Raw genomic sequence first — 10,000 nt, forward strand, 5'->3', positions numbered from 1 at the left:
ACAGGTGTGTTATAACTACAATATGTTGTGGTTTACTACCTACAGGTGTGTTATAACTACAATATGTTGTGATATACTACCTACAGGTGTGATATAACTACAATATGTTGTGGTATACTACCTACAGGTGTGTTATAACTACAATATGTTGTGGTTTACTACCTACAGGTGTGATATGTTGTGGTTTACTACCTACAGGTGTGTTATAACTACAATATGTTGTGATATACTACCTACAGGTGTGATATAACTACAATATGTTGTGGTTTACTACCTACAGGTGTGATATAACTACAATATGTTGTGATATACTACCTACAGGTGTGTTATGTTGTGGTATACTACCTACAGGTGTGTTATGTTGTGGTATACTACCTACAGGTGTGTTATAACTACAATATGTTGTGGTATACTACCTACAGGTGTGTTATAACTACAATATGTTGTGGTTTACTACCTACAGGTGTGATATGTTGTGGTTTACTACCTACAGGTGTGTAATAACAACAAGAACTGCCACTGTGAGGCCCACTGGGCTCCTCCCTTCTGTGACAACGCAGGCTTCGGGGGAAGTGTGGACAGTGGACCGATGAGGCTAGCAGGTACCCATTGTTACCAACACAAATGTCTGCTATAATGTCATGCAAAGTAGGCTTGGGGTCAATTCCTTTTCCATTTAGTCATTTCAGAAAGTTAATTGAAATTCCATTGTTCCTCATTGAGACTAGCCATGCTGCTATAGATGGCCATTGTAGCTAATGCCATTGTTCCTCATTGAGACTAGCCATGCTGCTATAGATGGCCATTGTAGCTAATGCCATTGTTCCTCATTGAGACTAGCCATGTTGCTATAGATGACCATTGTAGCTAATGCCATTGTTCCTCATTGAGACTAGCCATGTTGCTATAGATGGCCATTGTAGCTAATGCCATTGTTCCTCATTGAGACTAGCCATGCTGCTATAGATGGCCATTGTAGCTAATTCCAGTGTTCCTCATTGAGACTAGCCATGCTGCTATAGATGGCCATTGTAGCTAATGCCATTGTTCCTCATTGAGACTAGCCATGCTGCTATAGATGGCCATTGTAGCTAATGCCATTGTTCCTCATTGAGACTAGCCATGTTGCTATAGATGGCCATTGTAGCCAATGCCATTGTTCCTCATTGAGACTAGCCATGCTGCTATAGATGGCCATTGTAGCTAATGCCATTGTTCCTCATTGAGACTAGCCATGCTGCTATAGATGGCCATTGTAGCTAATGCCATTGTTCCTCATTGAGACTAGCCATGTTGCTATAGATGGCCATTGTAGCTAATGCCATTGTTCCTCATTGAGACTAGCCATGTTGCTATAGATGGCCATTGTAGCTAATGCCAGTGTTCCTCATTGAGACTAGCCATGTTGCTATAGATGGCCATTGTAGCTAATGCCATTGTTCCTCATTGAGACTAGCCATGCTGCTATAGATGGCCATTGTAGCTAATTCCAGTGTTCCTCATTGAGACTAGCCATGCTGCTATATATGGCCATTGTAGCTAATTCCAGTGTTCCTCATTGAGACTAGCCATGCTGCTATAGATGGCCATTGTAGCTAATGCCATTGTTCCTCATTGAGACTAGCCATGTTGCTATAGATGGCCATTGTAGCTAACTCCAGTGTTCCTCATTGAGACTAGCCATGCTGCTATAGATGGCCATTGTTTCTACCACGGGATCTGGCTCCCCAGGCTCAAAGGGTATTGCTGTTTTCATGTACTTCATGTCTGTCTCTGATGTCATTTCCCAGACTATGGTGGCGTGGCGGTGGGGGTCCTGTTGACTCTAATAACCTTCCTGGGAGCCGGCCTCATCGTCTCCATCAAGAGAAAGACACTCCTGAGACTACTCTTCACCAACAAGAAGAACCCTATGAACAAGCTGAGGTGAATTAGAACCCTATGGACAAGCTGAGGTAATATAGAACACTATGGACAAGCTGAGGTGAATTAGAACCCTATGGACAAGCTGAGGTAATATAGAACACTATGGACAAGCTGAGGTGAATTAGAACACTATGGACAAGCTGAGGTAATATAGAACCCTATGGACAAGATGAGGCGAATTAGAACACTATGGACAAGCTGAGGTAATATAGAACACTATGGACAAGCTGAGGTAATATAGAACACTATGGACAAGATGAGGTAATATAGAACACTATGGACAAGCTGAGGTAATATAGAACACTATGGACAAGCTGAGGTAATATAGAACACTATGGACAAGCTGAGGTAATATAGAACACTATGGACAAGCTGAGGTAATATAGAACACTATGGACAAGCTGAGGTAATATAGAACACTATGGACAAGCTGAGGTAATATAGAACACTATGGACAAGCTGAGGTAATATAGAACACTATGGACAAGCTGAGGTAATATAGAACACTATGGACAAGCTGAGGTAATATAGAACACTATGGACAAGCTGAGGTAATATAGAACACTATGGACAAGCTGAGGTAATATAGAACACTATGGACAAGCTGAGGTAATATAGAACACTATGGACAAGCTGAGGTAATATAGAACACTATGGACAAGCTGAGGTAATATAGAACACTATGGACAAGCTGTGGTAATATAGAACACTATGGACAAGCTGAGGTAATATAGAACACTATGGACAAGCTGAGGTGAATTTGTAAAGTCGTTAGTCTGTTGTATGAAGAGAGTCAGACCGAAATGCAGCGTGTAGGTTACTCATGACTTTAATGAAGATAAATGCGGTACATGAAATAACTGTATAAGAAAACAACAAACGGAACGTGAACTAAATACAGCCTATCTGGTGACTAACACAGAGACAGGAACAAACACCCACAAAATACAACGCGAACTCAGGCTGCCTAAATACGGTTCCCAATCAGAGACAAAGATAAGCAGCTGACTCCAATTGAGAATCGCCTCAGGCAGCCAAGCCTAACTAGACACACCCCTAATCATACACAATCCCAAATACTACAAACCCCAATACGAAAACACAACATATAAACCCATGTCACACCCTGGCTACCCGAACATATACCAAAAACACAAAATATAATGACCAGGGCGTGACAGAATTAGAACACTATGGACAAGCTGAGGTAATATAGAACACTATGGACAAGCTGAGGTAATATAGAACACTATGGACAAGCTGAGGTAATATAGAACACTATGGACAAGATGAGGTGAATTAGAACACTATGGACAAGCTGAGGTAATATAGAACACTATGGACAAGCTGAGGTGAATTAGAACCCTATGGACAAGCTGAGGTAATATAGAACACTATGGACAAGCTGAGGTAATATAGAACACTATGGACAAGATGAGGTAATATAGAACACTATGGACAAGCTGAGGTAATATAGAACACTATGGACAAGCTGAGGTAATATAGAACACTATGGACAAGATGAGGTAATATAGAACACTATGGACAAGCTGAGGTAATATAGAACACTATGGACAAGCTGAGGTAATATAGAACACTATGGACAAGCTGAGGTAATATAGAACACTATGGACAAGCTGAGGTAATATAGAACACTATGGACAAGCTGAGGTAATATAGAACACTATGGACAAGCTGAGGTAATATAGAACACTATGGACAAGCTGAGGTAATATAGAACACTATGGACAAGCTGAGGTAATATAGAACACTATGGACAAGCTGAGGTAATATAGAACACTATGGACAAGCTGAGGTAATATAGAACACTATGGACAAGCTGAGGTAATATAGAACACTATGGACAAGCTGAGGTAATATAGAACACTATGGACAAGCTGAGGTAATATAGAACACTATGGACAAGCTGAGGTAATATAGAACACTATGGACAATATGAGGTAATATAGAACACTATGGACAAGTTGAGGTAATATAGAACACTATGGACAAGATGAGGTGAATTAGAACACTATGGACAAGCTGAGGTAATATAGAACACTATGAACAAGCTGAGGTAATATAGAACACTATGGACAAGCTGAGGTAATATAGAACACTATGGACAAGCTGAGGTAATATAGAACACTATGGACAAGCTGAGGTAATATAATATATACCAACAGGTATCACATTAGAAGCTAATATAATATAATAAACTCAGCAAAAAAAGAAACGTCCCTTTTTCAGGACCCTGTCTTTCAAAGATCATTTGTAAAAATCAAAATAACTTCACAGATCTTCAGTGTAAAGGGTTTAAACACTGGTTCCCATGCTTGTTCAATGAACCATAAATAATTAATGAACTGTGGAACGGTCGTTAAGACACTAACAGCTTACCAGAGGGTAGGAAATTAAGGTCACAGTTATGAAAACATAGGACACTAAAGAGGCCTTTCTACTGACTCTGATAAACTACAAAAGAAAGAAGCCCAGGGTCCCTGCTCATCTGCGTGAACATGACTTAGGCATGCTGCAAGGAGGGATGAGGACTGCAGATGTGGCCAGGGCAATAAATTGCAATGTCCGTACTTTGAGATGCCTACAGCGCTACAGGGAGACAGGACGGACAGCTGATCGTCCTCGCAGTGGCAGACCACGTGTAACAAAACCTGCACAGGATCGGTACATCCGAACATCACACCTGCGGGACAGGTACAGAATGGCAACAACTGCTCGAGTTACAGCAGGAACACACAATCCCTCTGCTCAGACTGTCCACAATCGGCTGAGAGGCTGGACTGAGGGCTTTTAGGCCTGTTTTAAGGCAGGTCCTCACCAGACATCACCGGCAACAACATCGCCTATGGGCACAAACCCACCGTCACTGGACCAGACAGGACTGGCAAAAAGTTCTCTTCACTGACGAGACCTGGTTTTGTCTCACCAGGGGTGATGGTCGGATTCACGTTTATCGTCAAAGGAATGAGCGTTACACCGAGGCCTGTACTCTGGAGCGGGATCGATTTGGAGGTGGAGGGTCCGTCATGGTCTGGGGTGGTGTGTCACAGCATCATCGGACTGAGCATGATGTCATTGCAAGCAATCTCAACACTGTGCGTTACAGGGAAGACATCCTCCTCCCTCATGTGGTACCCTTCCTGCAGGCTCATCCTGACATGACCCTCCCTCATGTGGTACCCTTCCTGCAGGCTCATCCTGACATGACATTCCAGCATGACAATGCCACCAGCCATACTGCTCATTCTGTGCGTGATTTCCTGCAAGACAGGAATGTCAGTGTTCTGCCATGGCCAGCGAAGAGCCCGGATCTCAATCCCATTGAGCACCTCTGGGACCTGTTGGATTGGAGGGTGAGGGCTAGGGCCATTTCCCCCAGAAATGTCCAGGAACTTGCAGGTGCCTTGGTGGAAGAGTGGGGTAACATCTCACAGTAAGAACTGGCAAATCTGGTGCAATCCATGAAGAGGAGATGCACTGCAGTACTTAATATATTATATTACCTTAGTGTCACGCCTTGGTCATTATATTTTGTGTTTTTGGTATATGTTTGGGTAAGCCAGGGTGTGACATGGGTTTATATGTTGTGTTTTCGTATTGGGGTTTGTAGTAATTGGGATTGTGTATGATTAGGGGTGTGTCTAGTTAGGCTTGGCTGCCTGAGGCGATTCTCAATTGGAGTCAGGTGATTCTCGTTGTCTCTGATTGGGAACCGTATTTAGACAGCCTGAGTTCACGTTGTATTTTGTGGGTGTTTGTTCCTGTCTCTGTGTTAGTCACCAGATAGGCTGTATTTAGTTCACGTTCCGTTTGTTGTTTTCTTATATCAGTTAATTAATGTACCGCGTTTATCTTCATTAAAGTCATGAGTAATCTACACGCTGCATTTCGGTCTGACTCTCTTCATTCAACAGACGAAGGACGTTACACTTAGCTTCTAATGCCCTACCTGTTGGTATATAAACTTAGCAAAAAAAAGAGACATCCTCTCACTGTCAACTGCGTTTATTTTCAGCAAAACTTAACAGGTGTAAATATTTGTATGAACATAACAAGATTCAACAACTGAGACATTAACTGAACAAGTTAACTTTTGCAAGCCGCTGTGGACTGTATGGATTGGGCTGTAGACTATGGATTGGGCTGTAGACTGTATGGATTGGGCTGTAGACTGTATGGATTGGGCTGTAGACTGTATGGATTGGGCTGTAGACTGTATGGATTGGGCTGTGGACTGTATGGATTGGGCTGTAGACTGTATGGATTGGGCTGTAGACTGTATGGATTGGGCTGTGGACTGTATGGATTGGGCTGTAGACTGTATGGATTGGGCTAGCCACTGTAGACTGTATGGAAGGGGCTAGCCGCTGTAGACTGTATGGATTGGGCTGTGGACTGTATGGATTGGGCTGTAGACTGTATGGATTGGGCTGTGGACTGTATGGATTGGGCTGTAGACTGTATGGATTGGGCTGTAGACTGTATGGATTGGGCTAGCCACTGTAGACTGTATGGAAGGGGCTAGCCGCTGTAGACTGTATGGATTGGGCTGTGGACTGTATGGATTGGGCTGTAGACTGTATGGATTGGGCTGTGGACTGTATGGATTGGGCTGTAGACTGTATGGATTGGGCTGTGGACTGTATGGATTGGGCTGTGGACTGTATGGATTGGGCTGTAGACTGTATGGATTGGGCTAGCCACTGTAGACTGTATGGAAGGGGCTAGCCGCTGTAGACTGTATGGATTGGGCTGTGGACTGTATGGATTGGGCTGTAGACTGTATGGATTGGGCTGTGGACTGTATGGATTGGGCTATAGACTGTATGGATTGGGCTGTGGACTGTATGGATTGGGCTGTAGACTGTATGGATTGGGCTGTAGACTGTATGGATTGGGCTGTAGACTGTATGGATTGGGCTGTAGACTGTATGGATTGGGCTGTAGACTGTATGGATTGGACTGTAGACTGTATGGATTGGGCTGTGGACTGTATGGATTGGGCTGTCGACTGTATGGATTGGGCTGTAGACTGTATGGATTGGGCTGTAGACTGTATGGATTGGGCTGTGGACTGTATGGATTGGGCTGTAGACTGTATGGATTGGGCTGTAGACTGTATGGATTGGGCTGTAGACTGTATGGATTGGGCTGTAGACTGTATGGATTGGGCTGTGGACTGTATGGATTGGGCTGTAGACTGTATGGATTGGGCTGTAGACTGTATGGATTGGGCTGTAGACTGTATGGATTGGGCTGTAGACTGTATGGATTGGGCTGTAGACTGTATGGATTGGGCTGTAGACTGTATGGATTGGGCTGTAGACTGTATGGATTGGGCTGTAGACTGTATGGATTGGGCTGTGGACTGTATGGATTGGGCTGTAGACTGTATGGATTGGGCTGTGGACTGTATGGATTGGGCTGTAGACTGTATGGATTGGGCTGTAGACTGTATGGATTGGGCTGTAGACTGTATGGATTGGGCTGTAGACTGTATGGATTGGGCTGTAGACTGTATGGATTGGGCTGTGGACTGTATGGATTGGGCTGTAGACTGTATGGATTGGGCTGTAGACTGTATGGATTGGGCTGTAGACTGTATGGATTGGGCTGTAGACTGTATGGATTGGGCTGTAGACTGTATGGATTGGGCTGTAGACTGTATGGATTGGGCTAGCCGCTGTAGACTGTATGGAAGGGGCTAGCCGCTGTAGACTGTATGGAAGGGGCTAGCCGCTGTAGACTGTATGGAAGGGGCTAGCCGCTGTAGACTGTATGGAAGGGGCTAGCCGCTGTAGACTGTATGGAAGGGGCTAGCCGCTGTAGACTGTATGGAAGGGGCTAGCCGCTGTAGACTGTATGGAAGGGGCTAGCCAGTCGTCTTCTAAAGTACCACGGTCAACCCATTGAGTTGAAGTTAATTAAACTAATTCACACCTGGGGGCTGATTTTGTGTATTTCATATTTATAAAAGGCCCATTTTAAAAAGTGTAAATCTGTTGTTGTGTCACAGGTCGGTGGGGCCTAACAGATCATCCAGTCCAAGCCATAGGGATTCCCCACGTGGCCAGCCTCAAGCCAAGACACAGACACCGCCACGGAGACAGAAACACAGCATCTTCAAGGTTCAATTCTCTTCTTCCTCCTGTCATGACGTTGGCCTGGGGGTAGGTTTATGACAGTCATAAATACCTACAGTACCATACAGTACCATACAGTACCATACTGTCATGACGTTGGCCTGGGGGGTAGGTTTATGACAGTCATAAATACCTACAGTACCATACAGTACCATACTGTCATGACGTTGGCCTGGGGGTAGGTTTATGACAGTCATAAATACCTACAGTACCATACAGTACCATACTGTCATGACGTTGGCCTGGCGGTAGGTTTATGACAGTCATAAATACCTACAGTACCATACAGTACCATACTGTCATGACGTTGGCCTGGGGTAGGTTTATGACAGTCATAAATACCTACAGTACCATACAGTACCATACTGTCATGACGTTGGCCTGGGGGTAGGTTTATGACAGTCATAAATACCTACAGTACCATACAGTACCATACTGTCATGACGTTGGCCTGGGGGTAGGTTTATGACAGTCATAAATACCTACAGTACCATACAGTACCATACTGTCATGATGTTGGCCTGGGGGTAGGTTTATGACAGTCATAAATACCTACAGTACCATACAGTACCATACTGTCATGACGTTGGCCTGGGGGGTAGGTTTATGACAGTCATAAATACCTACAGTACCATACTGTCATGACGTTGGCCTGGGGGTAGGTTTATGACAGTCATAAATACCTACAGTACCATACAGTACCATACTGTCATGACGTTGGCCTGGGGGTAGGTTTATGACAGTCATAAATACCTACAGTACCATACAGTACCATACTGTCATGACGTTGGCCTGGGGGTAGGTTTATGACAGTCATAAATACCTACAGTACCATACAGTATCAAACAGTACCATACTGTATGGCCTGGGGGTAGGTTTATGACAGTCATAAATACCTACAGTACCATACAGTACCATACTGTCATGACGTTGGCCTGTGGGGTAGGTTTATGACAGTCATAAATACCTCTCCCTCCCTTTTTCCTCTCTCTACCCTACTGATGTGACATTAGAAAACCCCTTGGTTAACATAGAGATTCTGGGAACATCAGAAGGTGGGGGGAAATGAACTATATTCTGGTAATCCGACCAATTGAACATATGCGGTGGTACTTAATGAATATGATGTCAGTTCGGTTGTCATCTGAGACATTTTTACGGTGGAAAGTCTGCACATTGTAGTTATCGGATTCACATGAAGTTGTTGTTCAATTTAAAAGTTTGAATATACAATTTTTGGCGAAGAGATGTAATTTTAGCTTCCAAATGAGAGATTTGGGTTTTCATAAGGTTAGGGCTCTGCTCAATCAGTGAACTTTTCAAACACGCCCTCCTCTCCCTTCCTATACCATACATCCTATACCATTCCTATACCTATACCTTGACGACAATATAACCTCCTGTTCCAAGTACGTGAGGTCTGCAGCCTCTGTTAAAATGACCAACATGTCAACTACAGAACTAAGCCAACCTCAGCGTGAGCTTTGGTTGCGAATGGTATGAACTTTGAACTCTTATTCACTACAGAAGTGATACCTCCTAGCCGTTAGCAACAGCAGCTGCAAACGCAGGAAAGAACAGACAGAGTAAAGGAAAGAACAGACAGAGTATCCCGTCTATCACACAATGACATTACTACAACGTAGCCAATTGACCACCAGAGACATTCTTCAAAGGACAAAGGACTCGGTTTGGCAACACGGCCTTCCATCTACCACAAACCTACTGAAGCGCAGCTCAGAGTAAATATTTATTGCATTTTCCATTTCCAAAGGGGCGGTAATTTAGAATGCATAAGATACTGTATTTACGATAGCACAGTGTCGCCCTTTGTTCCTCAGTCTTCCCGCTCTTTCACTCAAACCCAGCCCCTTTTCTTTTGTGTAACCAGCTGTCATATCTGTTCCGCC

At 43.9% G+C, this 10,000-nt stretch overlaps 1 pseudogene; it reads left to right on the forward strand.

The window, feature by feature from the left end:
• The window catches only part of LOC124020830, a 173,298-nt pseudogene that overhangs the window by 150,040 nt on the left and 13,258 nt on the right, over nt 1-10,000 (forward strand).

The sequence above is a fragment of the Oncorhynchus gorbuscha genome, unplaced genomic scaffold (assembly GCF_021184085.1).
Source record: "Oncorhynchus gorbuscha isolate QuinsamMale2020 ecotype Even-year unplaced genomic scaffold, OgorEven_v1.0 Un_scaffold_929, whole genome shotgun sequence".
NCBI lineage: Eukaryota > Metazoa > Chordata > Actinopteri > Salmoniformes > Salmonidae > Oncorhynchus > Oncorhynchus gorbuscha.